The sequence below is a fragment of the Protopterus annectens genome, chromosome 12.part0 (assembly GCF_019279795.1).
Source record: "Protopterus annectens isolate FY-2018-M chromosome 12.part0, PAN1.0, whole genome shotgun sequence".
In the NCBI taxonomy this organism is placed as follows: Eukaryota; Metazoa; Chordata; order Ceratodontiformes; family Protopteridae; genus Protopterus; species Protopterus annectens.
In genome coordinates, this window is record NC_056746.1 from 548,404,835 (window position 1) to 548,426,594 (window position 21,760).

The following is a 21,760-nucleotide window of genomic DNA, read 5'->3' on the forward strand; positions in this document are numbered from 1 at the left end:
CACATATTCCGCTGACTACCTTAGAAAGATGATAGAATAATAGGTTAGGGTTACCACCTGTCCACATTTGCGAGGGACAGTCCCCTTTGGGCAGTTGTATCCTGCAAAATATTTGAAAATATGGCAAATGTACTGAGATTTTAGGACAAAGAATTCCTATATTGTCTGTAGTAGTTGCATAAAACAATTATTTTGTGTCTGAAACACCTAAATGTTATAAGAAACAGAATAAGCAACTATAATGCTACAAGAATAAGCTTTTATTTAGGCAAAACAGTGAAGTTCTTTCCTTTATACTGGCTGTGGGTATGTTTTGCCCTGCAAAATCTGATGTTTCTACATAAAAGTCCCACCTTGGGCAATTGAAAAGGTGGTGACCCTATAATAGGTATGCAGTAGCATAACTCTGCCGAAGGATGAGGGTCCCAAAACCCAATTACTTGTCTGTATTGAAGAGTCTCGATTCCCATGTATCAGCCAGACGGGAACAGATTGTAAGAGGAACACACAAATAATATGAATAAATCACTGGACAGGCCGCCGATTCAGTACAGTCGAACGGCATGCCGTCGCCTAATGGGCAGCCATTCCTGATACTGTAGGCATGTAATCTGATGTAATAGGCATCACAAGGTAATATTGTGGTCCTTGCTCCCACCCAGGGGTGTGAGTGTCAGATGCAAGCACCGATGTCGGTGCATTTGCAAGTGCGGGAGCGAGCAGTTGTAAGCCTGTTTGGCTACCAGTATGCGAGTATTGCACTGGTAAAGCAATGTAGATGCTAACTGAGTGTAAGAAGTTGTAACCAGAGGTTAGCATTGCTTAACACCATGCAAACCCATGCACACCCACTCACAACTGCTTTAATGTGCCTTACTCCCTCCGTATCCAATGGCCTTGTTCTGTCCTGCAACCAAATAAACGTCCTCTGCAAGGCTCGGAACCAGGACCCTGCACACACAGCTAATGTGATTTACCATTACGCCATGGCAGATATACAGATAACGGACAGTACCCCAAACATATCATACAGCGCAGTCATTCAATAGTATAGGAATCTATCCCATCATGTAGATGTATATGTGAGTGTTTATGTCCAGCATATAGGTGCATACATATATAGAGATATATCAGGAACATACCATGTGGCAACAAAGCATTACAAATGTTTGAAACGGGAAAGACCAGTGAAACCTGTATTATGTAGTGGTGTTGTTCTATGTAATCTCAAGAATCCCTCATACAGACATGTGTCATTCATACACTTAAACAGTTGCACATTGGCCGTATACATCACTCTGTGCATGTAATGTACATTAACACAACAGTACCTGTTCAATCATTACGTGTGAACAGTACTCTTGCAAGGTGCTGTTCACAACATCATCAACATGATAAAGGTAAATGGGGTAACCATAGAGGGACCGGTAGTGTTGTGTGTACAATGAGATCTTCCTCATCACGTGTACCTGGACCATTTAGGAGTGATGTGCATACCAGGATCATGCACCTGAGGGACAGGGGTGAGGATAACAGGAGTATGTTGTGATGCATATTACAAGGGTTACATGTGTCCAGTGGGCTCATGCGTGAAATGGACAGCTATGTATAGGGCAGATGTTGCCCAAGGAGCTGATTGGCCTTATGTTTCCGTAGGGTGAGGGTCAGATGTGGGGGAAGGAGAGTAGGTATGGCTGTGGAGGATAGGTAGGGTAGGATGACAGACAATACAGCATACAGGGTCGGTATATGACACATGTGGGGGGATACACCTCGGACGGGGATGGGTGTTTGGCATTCACAAGCCCATGGGAACAGTGGGACGGAGGTCCCCAGCCATGGGCAGCTGCCACTGCATCAAAACAGCTGCAAAGGAAGGCAGTGCTGGGGGCTGTCCAGGAGGGGCAGCATCACCCTGTAAATGTGACACTCTGTCCTTGAGCTTGAGTATCTGGCTTCGGAACCCCTTTATGAGCCCCCAACACAACACGTCCAGGACCGCATGACAGCAGACATGAACCTGTCTGGTCCTGCTCCCAGGGGGAACATGCCCCATCCTCAGTGGTGATACCACCAGAAGGTGGTGCAGAGCCAACAGAGGTTGATGTCCAAGGCTGGGCCCCAGATGTGCTGGTGCCCGATGCCATGGTCAGCAGAATTGGGACAGGGGGTTCTGCCGAGACCTCTCAACCCATTCAGCCTATGGTGTTGCAGTTTATACCCACATATGGCTTAATGGTAGACAACAGCATACAGGATTACTTACAACAGTATGCATAGATATTACCATCAACCCAACACAGCAGATTGTATACATTTGCATAGGGAGCACAACACATGCATATATACTGCATGCCATCCTTACAACGTGTAGTAGACGTGTGACCACAGCTATGAACAGTTGCCCATTATTGGCTTGTCACTGAGAACCCCAGACAGTGTCTGTCATACCGCTGTTTCATGTGACATACATCCAATCAGGGATGCAATGGCATTAACCTATCCCTATCATCATGTACTGTCTTCAATCCTCACACTATGCTCCTGCTGTGCAGAGATGTGTGTTCAGTGTGTAACACAGGAAACAAATGGTTCCACACACTGACCAGTTCACAGATGGCCCTACAGATGGGGGTCCCTCACAAACAGAGTACTATCATGTCTGTATTAAAACATGCAGAATAGCCATTATCACACACAACATGTTAAACAGGCAGTAGTCTCAACGCAGCATAGCTACACTTACATGCTGTAGTCATGTGTGACACATCACCCTCCTGTCTTTAGGCTATTTCCCACTGTGTATGATGTTTGAGGTACATCCAGATATCATCTGTGATGCCATTTCAGAACACCACATCCAGGTACCACTCACAGAAACTGTCATGGCCAAATACCAACATGTTTTTCCTAGATAGTGTACAGTGTTTATCATGCGAATGGCTATGGGAACACCATCACAGCTGTTCCACATGCAATTAGCTAGGGGAGGACTGCAATAGGTGCAGAGGCCATCACTTGATCATGTCCATCACTTACAATACACATGCTGCTTCTAAGTAGGTGTACACCTTCACATCCACCACAGAGTGTGTGGGTGGGACAGACAAAGTACACAAGAGAAGGGCTTGGAGACTTAACCCTAAGCATCTTCTGCCACACACCTAACAGTACAGGGGTCAAACCTCTGACTGACTAGTCATTACTATTACATGTGCATGACGTTACTACATGTGCCACAAAGCCGACATGTTGCTGTGCTTAAGAACATATATGTGTGTAGGTAAGAGACATCTCCAATAGAAATATAGTAGGCATACATTAGATGTGGCACACATGGCTGTCCACGTGAACGAATGCCATTGTCACCTCAACCACACTCTCTAATGGACTCGCATTGACACTCTTTGCCAGGGCCACAAATACACAACCTAACTACTTAGTTTGCCACACTGCAGTAATGCACAGGACTACATGCACCATGGGGGATAGTTGAAAGTTCTATGGGCTAGGGCATGTGAATGTGTTTGACATCTGTTGGTATGCCAATGAGGGTTAAACTGGGAGTGACTGTGGTTTGGAGCATCATAACCCACATGCAGATACAAGGTGCCAGGACTGACATGCATGTATGCATTGCTTCATGGGTGTGTAGTGGTTGGCTGTGCAAGATGGCTGTACAAGGCTGAGTGAGGGGTAATCCTTGGCATCGAGTCACCCGACAATGGTGTGCAGTGTGGTACAGGGGTGTAGTGTCTGCAATGTCCCACACAGATGGGTACTGCATGATCTGCCCTGACATCCTGGTTGCCAATGTGTATTGCCATAGCTTTGCAATACATGCCATGTCTGTGTTTGATAGTCCTTCACATGGACATTGCCTGGGATGTGCATGTCCCACAATACTGTACAGTGACATGTACAGGTGTACCTGGTTTGGCAGGCACATGTTGAGTACACAGACTGTTATCCCCCGATATGCCAATATTGTCCTGGTGTGGCAAAACCTGCTTATAGTGAGCAGGTCGACCCTGCACCTGCATTGATAGTATGATACAGGTATTCCCTGGTGTCAGTGGCATTGGTCCATACAGGGCACAGGTGTACGGCATTGTATGGCCTCTGTGGATCACATTTGATGACACCACATATGTTGCAGGCATCCAGTGGGGAACATAGTGAAGGCACAATGTCCACAAATATGTGCCTACTGTACTGCTGTACAGGGGGCCATGTCCTCAGCAGCCCACTGCATTCACACCATGCCTACTATCTGTCATTAATGTGCATGGTACTAGCAACATAGCGGGATATCCTAGGCAAGTGTGTTTGCGTATGGCACATGGGTGCAGGACATATACCAGGTACTAGTAGGGTTGCATACTTTGTTCACCGGGCCTTTTGCCAGATGTAGAGGTATGGCTTGCCAACACAGTCCCATGGCTGACTGACAGCTGTACTCCTTGTGAGGTGGCCAATGTGTCATAAGACGGACAGCATATAGGAAAACTACAAAATCCACTTCCTAACATATCCAGTGGTTAGACACTCAGAGCCACCTCTACACAGGCTCTGACAGAAAAACACACACACTTGCCATGTCCTGTATATGAACCCCTACCTATCGTATCACACTACAGCAATACGCTTTTAGGGAACATGCTACTGCGAATACTGGGTTACAGTACACGTACAGGTGTATTCCAAGGTGGGTGGCAACAGCAGGATTGACAAAGGTGGTCATGTGATTTGTACAAAGAGTGCATGCTCTACAAAGCACTGTACTTGTCTCATGCAGGCAGACACACAGACATGCACACATGCACGCACACACACACGTGCAGACACACACGCACACACATACATGGACACAGTTGGTAAGTCTGGGATTAGAACACCGACCAAACCGCTTTATCACACTACAGCATTATGCAGTTACAGAACGTGCTACCAAGATTACTGGGTTACAGCACTCCCAGAGGTGTATTTCTAGGTGGGTGACATCATCACCCTTGCCAAAGATGGATATAGGAATTGTATGGAGTGTGAGCAGTCTAAAAGCATTATTCAGTCCTCAGGCAGACGGGGACAAACACACACACACACACACACACACACACACACACACACACACACACACTTGGCAAGTCTGGGATTTGAACACCGACCTAACAACTTTATCACAGTACAGCATTACGCAATGACAGAACATGCTACCGAGATTACTGGGTCACAGCACTCCCAGAGGTGTATTTCTAGGTGGGTGACATCATCAGCCTTGCCAAATGTGGGTATAGGAATTGTATGGAGTGTGAGCAGTCTAAAAGCATTATTCAGTTATTAGGCAGACGGACACACACACACACACACACACACACACACACACACACACACACACACACACACACACACACACACACAAGCCAGTGGTGGGAATGGAACACCTGCCTATCTACAGATCACTATTACAATACAACATAGTTACGAGTCGCGCCACAGAGACTACACATTTCAAGGCTGTCATTATGATCTTTTAGGAATGTGGACATCAACAGGGATGCTAGCAGTTAAGATGTACATACCTGTGAACCTGTGTGTTTAAAGTAGGAATCCATCCTGACCTGGAGTATGCCCATCTGTGTAATGGATGATTACTATCAGTATACAGGGTTACAGTGGCCATGCCCATACACATAGAGACACATAACCGACACAAGGTGTCACTGGGCATGCTCACACACTTACTAGCACAGGGCTGTTCAGAATGCACTATGTGTCTATCTACACAAGGTTATACTGGGCATGCTCATACACTTAGTAGCACATGGCTGTCTGGAATGCACTCTGATTCTAAACATGGAAGACCACAGTGGCCATGCTATTACAGCTAGATGTAAAGAACACATTGTAATGGACTCCGGTGTTAGTAGTTGTCATTGTTAGCAGGAATGCTGCACTACATATATCTGACACTGGTCTTATACACAATGTCTGCTGCTATCCATCACCTTAGATGTGCCATTCTATACCAAGCACAATACTACCACTCGCAGTGATGTCTTGCTAGGAGTGGCAACTGCTTGTCCAACACAATGAGCCAATGTCCTGCTGTAATTACGAGGTTGTCCAGTGTTTGTCATTCTGGAATGACATGACTGAAAGTAGACAGGTCTTTGTCACATATCACATGCATCCATGATGCAAGGGAGTGGGGATAAAACCTAAGTCGCATTTGCCAATATAGTGCCAATTCCAAGGCAAATGTCCTAACCACAGGATAACACCCTGACACCTAGAGGACAACTGCATTGTATGCTTATGCAAATTAGTGCTAGATTTGTAGCATCCATAATCACAGCTGCTCACTGTAGATCCAACAATGGGGAGTACTGACATCTGTGCAGTGAGGAACACCTGGCTGAAGGCTCTGTAGAGCACAATAGCACTAACACCATATACCCCAGAACCAGACATGTGGGCATTAACACAGGTATGGACCGCTCCAGGTGGTGGTGTCCCCACATACATAAAGGCCACTCACATGTACTGACCAGTAGTCCCACAAAAGGCATCACAGCTGAGTCAGGTGTAGGACACAGTGTCAAAAGCTGCATTCTAGGATGTAACCCTCAGACACCACCATGCCCTCGGACCACCAACACACATCCATACATGTGGTAGGACATATAGTATACCACCATGTGACCCTTGACCAGTGGACTGTACCAAGCTCTACATCAGCTGTGCAGAGTACCCATTTACTGACACAGTTGCATCATGTGTTATGCAATGCAATGATACCGCTGTCTGTAACCAGGTCAGCTGTACACATACCAGGGGCCCTCGGTTATTTACAACATTAACAGATGACTGTTGCTGTACACTAGTAAAAGCCCTCATGTTTGGATATGACATACATGTACCTGCCCTGGATATGTACATGCCACACACATACAACATATATGTAAATACTATAGCTGCTGTTGTCCTTTGTACAGACAGGGGGCTACGGCCATTACACACATGCACATGGACTGTAGGTCCATGGCTGCTGAATGCTAACAGTACATAAGGTGTGATATCAATGTTGACAGAGGTAACATTCCCTCTGTACTGGTTACCCATTACACCTATCATATCATACAACAGTCCATGTGTCATGTATGTTATTACTCATGTCCACCAATTGCAATGCCTACAAAAATGCCCAAATGACAGGATTGTAGGACCTACACACATGTACATGTAGTGGTGTACGTTCAGATACCATGCGTGTGCTGTTGTTGATGTATGCAGGTGACTTGTGTCTTAGTACATCATGCAGTTGCAATGCAGCCGTAACATTGCCAACTGTATATGGTGATATGCTGAAAGTACGGAAAGATGTACCTCAGGTATGGACAGATGTGTGGACATAACTAAGTGATGGGGCATCTTTGCAGATGGATGTTTGCTGAGGACAGCTCACATGTGTCTCACAAGCGATCCTACAATAACCTGTGTAAGCACTAAGCAATGGTTTTGTTAATTGAATGGCAACACACACAACATAGACAGTGGTCAGGGTGGCACTGAAGGTAAATCACTTGACACCTGTAACAGTTAAGACCTCTCATGTGCATATATCAGCAGAGTTGCCAAAGGAAGCATCAGTACACGTTGTAATGCATGCAATACTGCTGTAAGTTTGTCATACATATCATGAGATAGGCAGGTGTTTGATTCACAGTACTGTCATGTGTGGTTGCATGTGTGCCCATATATGTCACGTATGGTGGGGAATACATCTTAATTGTTACTCACTCGCCTGTACACTGTTGTAGAAATCTGTACAGACTGCAGTGTAGAAAGCAGGACATAGGCAGGGGTGTGTATCTCACACATGTGAGGTATATGTATGTGCGTGATATAGGTGTCACGCACATACAGTGAATGCCACAGTGTGTGTGTGTGTGTGTGTGCGTGTGTGTGTGTGTGTGTGTGTGTGTGTGTGTGTGTGTGTGTGTATGGCTGTCTGGTCCCTGGAGTGAGGATGTATGTTACCATAGTGAACTGATAAGACCCCTCTCCCCATCCAGGCGATGCAATCTACTATCCTTGTTGATGTCCCCAATCTTAGACCATGATGACTACCTGTACATGTGTATTCTCTGTGGCGCATCATGTAGGTGCACAGTACTGTAATGATGATTTGCACATAGGCCGGGGTCCTCAACACTAGCAACTGTGTGTGTGAGTGTGTATTACTGTGTCAGTGAATCTGTGAGTGTGTTACTGTGTCACTGAATATATGTGTGTCAATACCTGAGTGTGTGGGTGCAGTTGTGTGTTCGCATCCTGTCATGGGAATGTGTATTACTGCTTCCCAATGAGGCATCACACTTCCCACTGGCCTCTACCCTTGTCATCAACTAGACCACTCTCTTACCTCACCACTCCATGTAACTGTACCTGTGATGTCACCCAGTATGGATGTCACGTCTGTAGCCACAGTAGCTTAATACACAGCTATTATGCTCTTGGATCAGTAGACGTGTTTGGAACGTGGGACATTCTAACTGTGATGTGGAAGCTATAAGGTGCATGCTGGTATTTTCATACATACCTGTGAGTAGGCCACATTTACATTTATGACACTAACTGCAAACACTGACATCCACCGGCACATGCAATTTTACCTGAAGGAGGAAAGCAGAACATCATGACCAACATGCAGTTACACAAGACACATACTATTAACAGTACAAAATGCATTGTAAACCTGTACTACATGGTATGTCTGCTGCCTGTCAACAGTACACAACAATAGTAATCTACACTTATCTTCCTAGTCTGTTCACCCTGTGCATCAGACCATATGAGCATGTCCCTGCACCAATGGTGTGGATGACAGGGATGCGACACAGGCATCATCATATGCACAAGGTGATAATGTTTGCCAGAGGCCTAGGCTGCACCATTGGATGACATCATGTGTGTGGGTTAGGGCCTTTGATCTAATTGGGCGTGTGTGGATGTTAAGCATGTGTGTGTTGCGGTGCCCTACATATGTGTATGTGCATGTATGTATGTACACAGTTCTGGCATGTGTCTGGCCTACATAGTGATATTATTGACAGCTGCAGACTGTACAGGCCAGGTTTTACAGTTCACAGTGTCCGGCCATGGCCACATGACCTGTACCTGCCAGGGGTTGCACGGGCACTACCAGGCAGAGGTGCCGATTGGGTACTGTCTGATGACACATGTCCACTGGAACTGTGTCCCTGTTGGGACCATCCAGGGCTATGTGCATGTGGCCTGCTGTGTCGTGGTGTGGACAACACAGCACCAGCTGCACTCCTGCTGCTACTGCCACTATGGGAGCAGGCATGTGAGGTAGCTTGTTCACGTAGACTTGAAACAGGTGATGTAGCAGGCCTACGTCCACGTGCCCGACGCCTCACTCCTACCAGATGTTCCAACAAAGACAGCTCACACTCGCGGATTTTCATGCCACGGTCAAGGAGTCCAACCATGTCACCCAATCGTCTATCCAAAGCTTCAGCAATCTGCTGTTGAGCATTTAACATTGCCTGGATGTTGTTGTTTAAAGAACGGACTGCAGCGCTCTGAAGTCTCTGATATTCTCTGTTGTGCCATTCAGCACATGCCTGTGCCTCCATTAGAGCCTGAAACATGAGTCTGGTGACACCAGCTGCTGCAGTCTGTCTTGCAGGGGCACGTTGGCCAGAGGTCCTCCTACGAGCAGTACTGGCCACCTGCCTGTGTGGGGCATCACCAGTCAGTTGGCTGACACCATGGTATGCAGGCACACCTTACATAGCCCCCACACTTTCCTGTTCCAAGTTTCCACACGTCAACTGTCCTTCCTCTATGGCCACTGGTGATTGGGTATGTGTAGGAATGAGAACTGTGTGTGGGGATGAGGGGGATATAGGTGGAATGGCAACCAATGGCACAGATTCAGCCCCTGACAACCGTGCCTGTGTCTCAATCATACGTTCATCATCACTGCTAGAATCTGGGGGACACTAACATCAGATGGACCACAGGAGTGGAACACACCTACATCACCTGTGAGGGGCAGACAAGAACTGCACATTACAATCTATACAATAGACACAGACACACACACAGACACATGCTATGGCACCCAACATGCATGTGATATGACAGAATGCATGCAACATGCATGTGATACAGCAGACGGCATGCAGCTCAGACAATAATAGTGGTAGTTATCATACATCCCTGGGTTGCACACAACATCATGCATGTGTCATAGCAGAAGGCATGCAAATTACACAATCATAGTAGTAGTTAGCATACATCACTGTGTTACACCATGTAAAGCAGCACAGGTTAACAGTACACCTGCCTGATGTGTGGTATATGATCTTAACAATCACATGTAGTATGACATGTGATCTGCTGACATGTGCAATGACATGCATACATGTTTAATACAATGGTGTCCTGTCAAATATACAGTGGGGTAATGGTGTCCCAATGCAGTGTTGTCTGTCCACCCTACAGGTATACTGCACATTTAGCTGATGTGCATGGCCATTGCAGGGAATCATGAGGCTTCTCTATTGCTATACAGTCTGAGTTACAGACACAGTTCATAGCCATGACTGTGTTCAGATACAATACATATATACTGTGGAATTTGACCCACGTCACTGAGGTGTATACACACTAAACCATGATGTGGAATGTGTGACACAGGTCACTAAAGGGTATACAGATGACACCCCTGCACATCTGCAACCATATTGCTGCTGCTTGGCAACTATGGCCAGACATGGCAAACTCATTGGTACACCATGTCCCATATGACATCTGTGTACCACACACACACACACACACACACACACACACACACACACACACACACACACATGAAGAAGGGATGACATTGATGTCTGACACCAGCAAGGGGAATGTACTGTATCTGTGGGCTGATGTTGTTGCCTGTGTATGTATATGGATACTGTACAGGTGACTGATGTCATGCCGTGACACACTCAAGATGTTCAACACATCTTATGTGGTGGATTGATGTCATGCCTAAACAAGATGTGCACAGGCCTGTAGGATGTCTAGTGTTCTACATCTGCAATATAACCATTACACAAAGGCCATAGTTGTACCATGTGGAGCCAATGTACGACAGGGTGTACACGCACAAGCACATCACGTCTACTGTGTGTGTTGCTTCATGTCTCTGGCCATCCTCCATGGCCATGTGTGTACATGTGTTGGCCAAATGATTGTGAGGGGCATCTATTTCACATGTCTGCATTGTCCTATATGACATACACCCATAGATGTCATATGCCCCACTGACGACAGGGTTATGCAGACAAAGGGTGGTATGTTTGGTATGTGGAATATGTTTTTCAGGATAGTTAGGCAGTGTTGCAGCTAGCCCACTAGATGTCATAGACATGTCAGATAGCACATCACATTGTGTGACATTCATAGCAGGGGTATGATCCACACAAGTGAATCCTGTGGGCTGGCCATACTCCAGCTCACTTTGTAGTACTGTTTGTATTCCCCACATGTGTAGTTCTGATCTGTAGTACATGTCCCTACAGTGAACAGCACCTCCACCATTGTATGCACAGCTGTCCACACATCTGGCAATGACAGTTTGTGAGGTTTCATGTTGGTATTTCACATAGTTTGTAAGTATTTCACATGGGTAGCCATTGTGATGCATTGCATGTCTGACCTGTATATTGTGCAGGACCATACATTATGTGTAGATGTGATAAATGGCCACATGGCAGATAGATCTGTGCATTAACATGCCTGATAAATAATAACAGTCTCACCTGCAATGGGCTGCTGTCACAGCGGAATGCCAGAGGTACCTAAATAGGAGTAACACAGCAGTATGATCATTATCCACGCCTGTATGATAGCTACAGGGTACAATGTGCATGTTAACACAAACAGCAGTACAATAGACTATACTATGGAGTATGCACATGTGTGCATACACAGAGTAGCATACTATAGTATGTGACATGTGTGTATACATGCCTTGCATATGATGTTACATTGCATATTGTACAGTGACACATTTAACTATATGGAATATAGTTATTATAGGTGCAGTAGTGACTTACCAGGCAACTCCAGGCTCGGTGGTTGAGAGACACCCACCTCCACGATATCAGCTAAGGCTTGTGGATGTTGTTCTGCTGGTGTCCCCAGGTTGGCCAGTAGCTCCTCGGTACATGTGAGTGGGGGCTGGGTTGATGGCCCACCACCTGTTGCACCTTGTTCCCTGGTGATTGCATTTGCACTCTGTTTCGCCCATCTAATGAGGTCTGTACAGTGTTTGCGCACCTGATGGTATGTGCGGTTGTGGCCACCCACATCATTAACCCTCCTGCGAAGTTCCTGCCACAGGGCATCCCGCTGCTGTGCATCCTGTGGCACATGGCTGAACAGGACATCATGATTCTCATGTAGGTATGGGATGAGGGCCTCATCCTCCAAGCGGGTATAAAGTGGTAGCCTTGCACAAGCCATACCTGGAAGACATAATGATAGAAACAGGTCACAGTAACTCACAGAGACATACAAAGCTACAGCTGAACATACATGTGTACCACATTTATTATGATTAAATAGTTGTCTTTGCAAATCTACATTTATTTATTTTTATTTATTTTATTTTACATTTGTTAACCGGGAGAGTCCGACTGGATACATGTCCATTTTCAGCGGAGGCCTGGGGAGAAAAGCTCCAAGTACATAACAGACATATGAACATTGTTAATGCAAAAAAAGGAAGATAGTTGAGTTCTAAATACAATATAAAGATACATCACATCTTGGGAAAAAAAACAACAGCAGCATATAAAAAAAACATAGGTCAGTTACAAAGGCGAGCCTTGTTAAAAGCGTTAAGGATAGTGAGGTAAGAGAAGGGTAATTGATAGTGGTTAATCAGGTTTGGAACAGGGACATTGCCAGAGAGTATTGAGATGGGGTTTAAGCTTTTTTTGAATTGTAGGAGTGAGGGTTCTGAGGTGAGCATGGTCGGTAGGGAGTTCCACATTTTACCTACAAAGTTTGAGAATAGAGAATCCCCAGCAGAATTATTGGCTTTGGTAGTTTGAGCTAAGATCTTATTGGAGGAGCGTAAAGATTGCAGGTTAATATAGGGTGAATGATGTTTTCAGAGCTGGTGTTTTCTCTGGGTGATACAGTATCTGGTGAGCCGGTTTGAGTTGGTTGAAATGGAGTTGGCTGGAAAACTCTAACCACCCTAGTTGCTTCAAGTTAGTGCAGTGGTGCGTTCTAAAGGTGGAATTTGTGGCAAATCTAGCTATGTGATTGTAACAAGAAGCAAGTTTGTTAAGGGTTGTCTTGTTTAGGTTTGTAAAGAGGGGGAGGCATAGAAAAGAGTTGATAGTAGGTGTGTGCTGGCAATTGTAATTTTAGCGTGAGGAGTGAGAAAGTGTTTTACTTTATAGAGAGCCAAGCTTTTTATTGATGGTTTTGATGGTAAGATTGAAATGGGTGTCAAATTTAAGGGAGTTATCAATGGTAACACCTAATAGCTTTGTGTGAGCTTCTGGTGATATAGTGATTCCATTGGAGGATGTAATAGAGAAGGTGAGGCTAAGAGCCTTTTTAGTGGATGAGAAAGTGAGTAGTTTTGTATTGTTGGGGTTGAGAACTAGTTGTCGACTTGAGAACCATTTTTCTATTAGGTTGAAGGTGTCTTGGGTTGAAGCAGTGAGGTCTGCCAGGTTGGAGGCAGTGCTGATGATAGTCGAATCATCTGCATATTGAATGCATGTGGCATGGGGGGTGATTGTGGGCAGGTCATTAACAAAGATGGTGAAGAGAAGAGGGCCAAGAATAGATCCTTGGGGAACTCCAAGTGTAACAGGTAGGCATGTAGATAATTTGTCCTGCCATAGAACAGCCTGTTGACTATTGGACAGGTAGGATTGGAACCATTTCAGCGTGGAATTGCCGAGTTATAGTTTTTTTAATGTATGGAGGAGTTGAATGTGGTTCACCATATCAAAGGCCTTGGAGAGGTCTAAGAACAGATGATAGTTTATTATTGTTTCTGAAGTTATTGATGGTATTAGAAAAGGATAGTAGGGCTGATGTGGTACTGTGATTTGGCCTGAAGCCATGTTGGGAGTTAGCTAGAATTTTATTTTTGGTGAGGTGTTCCATCAGTTGTTTGTGGACACACTTTTCCATAATTTTGGCCAGGGGTGAGAGTATAGCTATAGGTCTGTAGTTGGTTAGCTCTAGTGAGCTACCACCTTTATGGAGAGGAATAATGTGGGACATTTTCCATATGGAGGGATGAAGGCTTCTGACAAGGTACGGTTTATGATTATGGAGACGGGATAGGAAATGGCCTCAGCTGCTTTTTCAGAAACTCAGCTGGGAGAAGGTCAGCTGCTAGCTTAGTGGGTTTTAGTTTTTAAGAAGAGATGTTATAAAGGATATGGGTACTGGATCGAAGGTAAATAGATGATCTGATGTAGTTGTAGTATTCTGCTGGCATGGGTAGTGGAGTGGGCTGGTTGTTTGTTTGAATTGTGTGGCCAGGGATTGTATAGTTTCTGTGAAGAAACTATTGAATGTGTTAGCAATGTTTACAGGGCACTGTTGTTTGCAAGTTGTTGGAGTGGGGTGGTTGCCTGGCCTGGGTGCAGGAGCTTGTTTAAGCCTGCCCAGAATTTTGTGGATTATTAAGGTGTTTGTGTTGGAGGTGGAGGAAGAAGTTTTTTATCATTTAAGATCATTCTTTTAGTTTCATTTCTAAGTTGCGGAAGGTTTGGTGGGAGTGTGGGTCTTTAGAGGTGCCATGTGACCCACATCTTGTTTCTAGATAGGATTTTGGATTTTGTTTCCTTAGAGAGCCATGGTGCGGTTTTGGTTTTAGTTCTAATGGACCGTATTGGAGCATGGGAATCTAGAATCTTGAGGAAGGTGGTGTTGAAGTAGATAACTGCCTCTTCAAGAGGAAGAGACTTGAGTATTGTCCAGTTGTGGGCTTTAAGTTCAGTTTGAAAAATGGAGGCGTTGAATTTATTATTGTTCCTGATTTTTTTTATGGTTGTAAGAAGGGGGGTGATTTTCTTGAATTTGATAACATAGGTGAGTAAGTGATCACTCATGTCCACTGACACCACTGACATGTTTGTGTCACACACATTTGACACTCAATGGTGATTGGATATTATCACCATAAATGTGTGTGTGTCATCTGATTACATTGCTCATACTCCATGTGGATGCTGTCTTGATGTGAGCATGTCTGTTTGCCTGAACTGGTGTTCTTACCTATCAGCACATGGCTGGATGTGTCCACATTAATGCAGTCAACCTTGATGCTGTGTATATTTCATATATAAAGACTTACACTGCCTTAACGGACATGACATGTGACCCTGCAGACTTGCTCATGGAAGGTTTTACATGTATGTGTTTTGCCATATACATCTACATGGCACTGTACAGCAGTTCAGCATCCTGCCATGTATCACCTGTGTTGCACATGTGATACACATGGAACACTGGCTAGCCAGATGGGATTTGTAGGGATGGATATCAACTATAGCATGTACGGTCAAAGTCAACTAGTAGGCTTTATGCCCTGGGCCATGCATGACTCTAGGATGAAAGGTTACCTAGCTGTAGCTGCCAGGTGGGTTTCTAGGGCCAGGTGAAGCAGTGCCACATAACTGATCCACAGGGTTAATGATACATTTACCATGCAGTCATCACAACATGTCTGAGAGGGGGGCAATATGCAGCTTTGCTGGACAGGAATGCATAGTATGGCAGGAGCATGTAAAGTGTATGGGACAAGGATCTGTCCAGCATGTGGTGATCCTAGTACTAGGTAGGTGGATGTCCATGGAGTATGTGTTTGAGATCAGGATGTGTACGTGTAGCATGACCAACATCACTGGGTTGGACATGGCTTTATTCAAGGTAGGCATCATGCTACATAGTGGAGATGAGGATTGGGAAGGCTGGTGTAGGCCATCTGAACATAGACAATACCCCTTAAAGGAAATATGTGGTCTGATATGGGTCATTTGAGTGTTGGGTATGGCTGGAAAATGATCTCTATATTCATGGATGGCACCCTGTCATGATTAGGGTTGCCACATATGACTACCTGACAGGTGTGGTGACATAACTATCACAGGAAAGACAACTGCCCAGCTGCATCCCTTACACTCAGTGTCCATTATGTTGACTGCTGCCAAGGTGGTAGTTCATGGGTACAGGGTTATTAACATAGGGGTAACAATGCAATATGTAGCTATCAGATTGTGTCCATATGTCACACACCTTACCCACAAAGCCCCTTCTGTATGTTGTCCACAACACTCTGAGTCAGCTATTGCTCCTAGGTCATAGTCATTTGCATACTTCAATAGGCAGATGCCTTCTGTTAGTCTGCATGGTATAGACTACAATGAGGGGGAGTACAATTAATTAACCCTGTCTTATTGTAGCTGGCACTGATGTGATGTGCATGTATTATTCAGACACCTTCTATAGTGTTGGTTCTGCCAGCAGTCCTGTTGCAAAACACTCCTGTGACATAGGAATGTACATCTAGTATACTGAGTGTAGGTGGAATACAGTATGGGTGATGATATCCTATGACCTGGTAAGGTTATGATATGCAGTGGTGTGAAATCAACCTTGCTGTCATCTATATCTGTACTGCTGACATCAAATAAGTTGATCAAGGTTCATGGCCTTCCAGACCAGTCTCAGCAGGGCAGTAGTGCAGTACTTTCTATTATCAGTAGTGTCTCCCCCTTTGTGGGTTGTGATACCTGTTGGTGTGCACCATTCAGTGTGTACACAGCCTGACATGAAGCTATGTTTTACACGATGTGTATGTGAAGAGCAACTTGTTTTACCATAAGGGTATGATACAACCTGGGATGTGGGCAGGTCCCATGCAACCTGAATGCAGCTTGTACCTGCATAGTTGCGGTTACAGGGGCTCTGTAGTGTACATGGATATATAATTGTGTACCCATTGGGGGGGGGGGCAGTGTGTTTATGTTATCGAAGACCTTATCTGGATTGCTTATTCATGCTCAGCACTTGTTCAAAACTTGTAAGCACTACGTAAGCTACTAATTACTATAGCACTCAATCTTCCTCATTACCTAGAGGTAAACAGTTTTTGTATGTGCATTTCTCACTTGCTTATAACAAAACAGCTCTTGTACTCACTTTCCTCAATTATCTAGGGGAAAATAGTTTTATATTCAGGCATGTCCAAGGGTCAGCTCCCAGTGTTCTCTCCTGTCTATCTGATGAATCTGGACATCTTGAGGCAATGTAGAAATTACCTCATGTACACAGACAACCCTCTCCGCCTACCATCCAACACTACAACCTGTGAGAGATGCACTTATCTAGCCAAACTGGAGGTAAGACTCTCTTCAACCAAGACTGAGCTTGGCAGTCATGTGGAGAAGGTAAACCTTTGCACCACACCACACTCATCACATAGTCTCACTAAATCTACACCACCATAAACCACACATAGTAACACAAAAACATTCATGGAGGCTCTCAATAATAATCTGTCTAAGCAGCAGAGACCTCCAAAGCGAAAACGCAAGAAGCCTCCATCCCCCAACACAACCCCAATGGCGCATAGCCGACAGACTCAGTGTGCCACTCAACCACAGCCATTAAGGCAAATCAACGTACCCAGCAGCTAGACAGCCAAGAGGAGAAGGTTAACACCTGCACTACACCTCTAGCAACTAATAGCCCTTCAAAACCCACACCATCAACACCCACACATTGCAACACTAAACCCACATATGCGGAGGCCTTTAACATTAACCTGCCCAAGCAACAAGGACCTCCGAAGCAGAAACGCAAACAAACACCAGTCACAACCAAAGTGACACCTACCTCAAAACACCAGTGTGCCACCCGACAACAGCCCCTAAGGCACGACAATGAACCCAACACTTTAGTCACAGGTGACTCTATAGTCAGGCACACTGATGTCCCACTCACCAGGCTGAACAAGGATAAAATTACAGTCAGCTGCCTGTTGGGTGCCAGGATCCACCACATAACACATGCACTCAAGTCACTTCACAACAAGTACAAATACGACTCTGTCATTGTCCATGCTGGAGTGAATGACTTGAGACATACCTCCCTGAAAAGATGAAAAGAGACATGGAAGAGTTCTTGGATCATGTGGCCCAGGCAGGTATGATTCTAGCCCTGAGTAGCATCCTGCCTTCACCCAGAATGATACCACAGTATAAGGACAAAATGATTGACTTCAACAATTGGCTAAGCTTCTGGTGTCATTCAAAGGGGATCCAGTATTTGTCTGCCTGGGAAGACATGATCGACAAACCACAATGCTTTTCCAGAGATGGTCTGTACCTGCCACCCCTGGGATTCAGGTTACTGGCTAAAGCTCTTGCCACCCCAATAGTGCCTTTTTTAGGCAATGTTCAAAGGATAAAACCACCACCATAACAGATACAAGCATGCAAAACCTGAAGGTAATGCTACTCAATGCTAGAAGTCTAAACCTCAAAATGTACTCTCTCGAGGCACTCCTAAAAATGGAGAACATCGATATCTGTGCAGTAGCTGAGACCTGGTTCAAGGCTCCAGAGAGCACCCCTGCAATACCAAGCTACAACTCTTACCACACTTTTTGGCGACAAAACCAAGACTGAAACACTAAAGGTGGAGGAGTGTCCATATTCACAAAGGATATTCACACCTCCAGGCTAGTTGCCCAACACAATGCATCTGAAATTCTCCAGGTGCAACTAACACTAGGTAAGACTGCAATCCAAATTATAGCTTGGTACAGATCCCCCACCATGCCCCAAGATTCTCACTACACCTTTCTAAACATATTGGAAACTATTAAGATACAACCAAACACCCTAAAACTGGGTGATTTAAACTATCCTGCCATTAACTAGAAAAACTACTCGGGTACCAACTCCTTTTCCCAACGGTTCTTGGAATTCATAAATTCCAACTCCCTGGATCAACTAATCCATTGTCCCACCACGGGCTCCAATATCCTAGACCTGGTCATTACCAACATGGGAGATAGATGCTCCACACCAGTGGTCACCCCCTCATTGGTCAGGTCTGAACATAAGCAAATCACCCTTGACATCCACATCCCACCCCCACCCCACAGTAAGGAAACCTCCTTAAAAAACTTCTCCAAAGACAACTTCATGCTACTGAAGTTAGAAGAGACAAACTTCACAACACCCATGCAGACGGGATCTGAAAGTTTGACAGCAGAATCCTACACTAAGGCACTGTACGAGCACTTCCACTTGTGCATGAATCGTGCCATCCCAAATAGAACCAAGATGGTCTTCTCCAAAAAAAGGAAGCCAATCTGGTGTTCCCCTGCTATAAACAAACTATACAACAGAAGGAAGAAACTGTTGCAGAAAAGAGGAAAATCCCAGAATGCAAAAAACTCCCTCACCAGCCTCAGTAAGAAGCTGAGATCCTTCATAAAATCCTCAAAAGCTAGTAACGAAAATAAAATTGCCAAAGATTCCAAAGACAACCACAAGGCATTCTATAGTTATGTCAAGAATCTAAATGGCAATGCTCAGATCTGCTCTGAGCTACAACAGAATGGCATTAAATATACTGATCCCAAGGGGTTTACTATCATCTTATCGACGGCTACATACCTGGCAGTCAATAACAATGTCGAATGAGCATCATCCTGCATTGCAAATATATCGAAATCCTAATGCCGCCATGCACTGAAATTCGAATTTACAAACATCGCACAATTGAATGCGGCATTAACTGATGACGTCAAATATGTTGTGACGCTGATGTCGGTGTCGCACGAAAAACGTCGTCCAGATCATGCGGAAGTAAAACAGACACGATAATAGCGTTATCGATAATGAGGACTGTCCGTGATCGGAAATATATAGCAGGAGATCTAGATTGTGTAAGAGGCCAGTATCTGAAATCGGCGATAACAAAGACATATCTTTGCACGTTTGGACTGGTGCGTAAACATATTATATTAGGACGTAGTATTCTAATATGTACCTATAAGTCAGTACTATATACAATATTAGTACAGGTAATATCAAATAGTAGTACATGTCAGTGTTACATGATGTCAGAAGTGATCTAATATTGTACTGATATAAATATGGAGTACCCTATGTAGTGATGTCTGTAACAGGTCTAGATTAATGTTTATACTATCGTAAGTTGTAGATGATTGCAGTCGGTATGACATACTGTGAACAAAGACATGTACATTGCAATAGCTTGTCCTGTACAAAGAGTATGGTTTGTCATGTATAAGGTAGTTGTACAGTGATCCTATCTTGCCAATTGTTATAACCATGTCATGATGAGTAGCCTTACCCACTGCTATGCGTGTCATCTATAGGCAGAAAAGTGTAGAATTCAGTCTTGACAACAATATAGAGTCGTGTGGCTTACCTGGTAGCAATACCTTATAGTTGTACAGTACGGTGTATACTGTATAGTAAAATGTGATATGTTGTAATAGACATATATTGCTGTAGTTGTTTTATGTCATTGTAAATACTCAATGGATTGCATAATATAAACTACGTACATATAAAGCATGACTGTACTCATTCATGTATAGTACAACCTATGTAAGGGTTGTGTTACATAGACGTAATGGTGGTACTATTTAGTAATACAGTTACTGTCATTAATTTCTAAGTGGGCTTATGTACAACGTCTGATCAACCAGCAGTGAGTTGTCCTGGTGTGATTGGTTCCTTATATGGCACTATTACGTCTCAAAAAGGTCGAGCAATGCTATGTATTGATGGTTATCAATATTACTTGGAAAAGAGTAACGCAGAGAAGAAGTACTGGTGTTGCACTCAGAAAGCAAAAGAGAGATGTAAGGGTCGTTGCATAACAGAGAAGTGTGCTGATGATGAGAGGTTGCTGAAAAGTATTGGTCACTTTCATGCACCAGAAGTTGTTCGTGGATTTACTGTTACTGTAATGCACTGTGGATATTCTTGCTCTTGGAGAACTGCGAAGTTGTTTACTGTGGATTTGCTGTCTGTTCGCTTTTGTGTAGTGTGGTATGTGCATGGGTATCACTATATTGCAACTGGGGATGTGTTTGCGTTGCTGTTACAGTATACATGGATATTGTTATTTCCCTGCATAACACTTATTTTCGGTGATTTGCCGTTGATCGACTGGAAATGTCGCGATTCGATGTTTTCGACATTTCCGTCTGATTTAAGGCCTTTTTCAAGTTCGGAAACATTCACATTCGATGTATTATTTCGATGTTAAACACATTATTTATTCTCATTTTCGAAATAATGATAGTAAACCATCCCAAGGATATTGCCAATATCCTGGCAGATCAATTTAGTACCAACTTCACCCCCTCTCACCCCTAAAAGGCCCATCTCAATACCAAAAGATTGCCAAATTCCAGTAATCATGGCCACACAGGTAGAAAATGCACTCTCCAAAGCTAAGAATATAGCATCCATGCGACCAGATGACATCCCAGGCTGTGTACTACATGAACTACAAAATAAAATGGTACCTCACCTAAGTGTCATGTTTAATCATAGCCTCACCTCAGGCTTCGTGCCCACTGAATGGCACACAGCTGCAGTTATCCTACTCCACAAGGGAGGATCCATCTTGG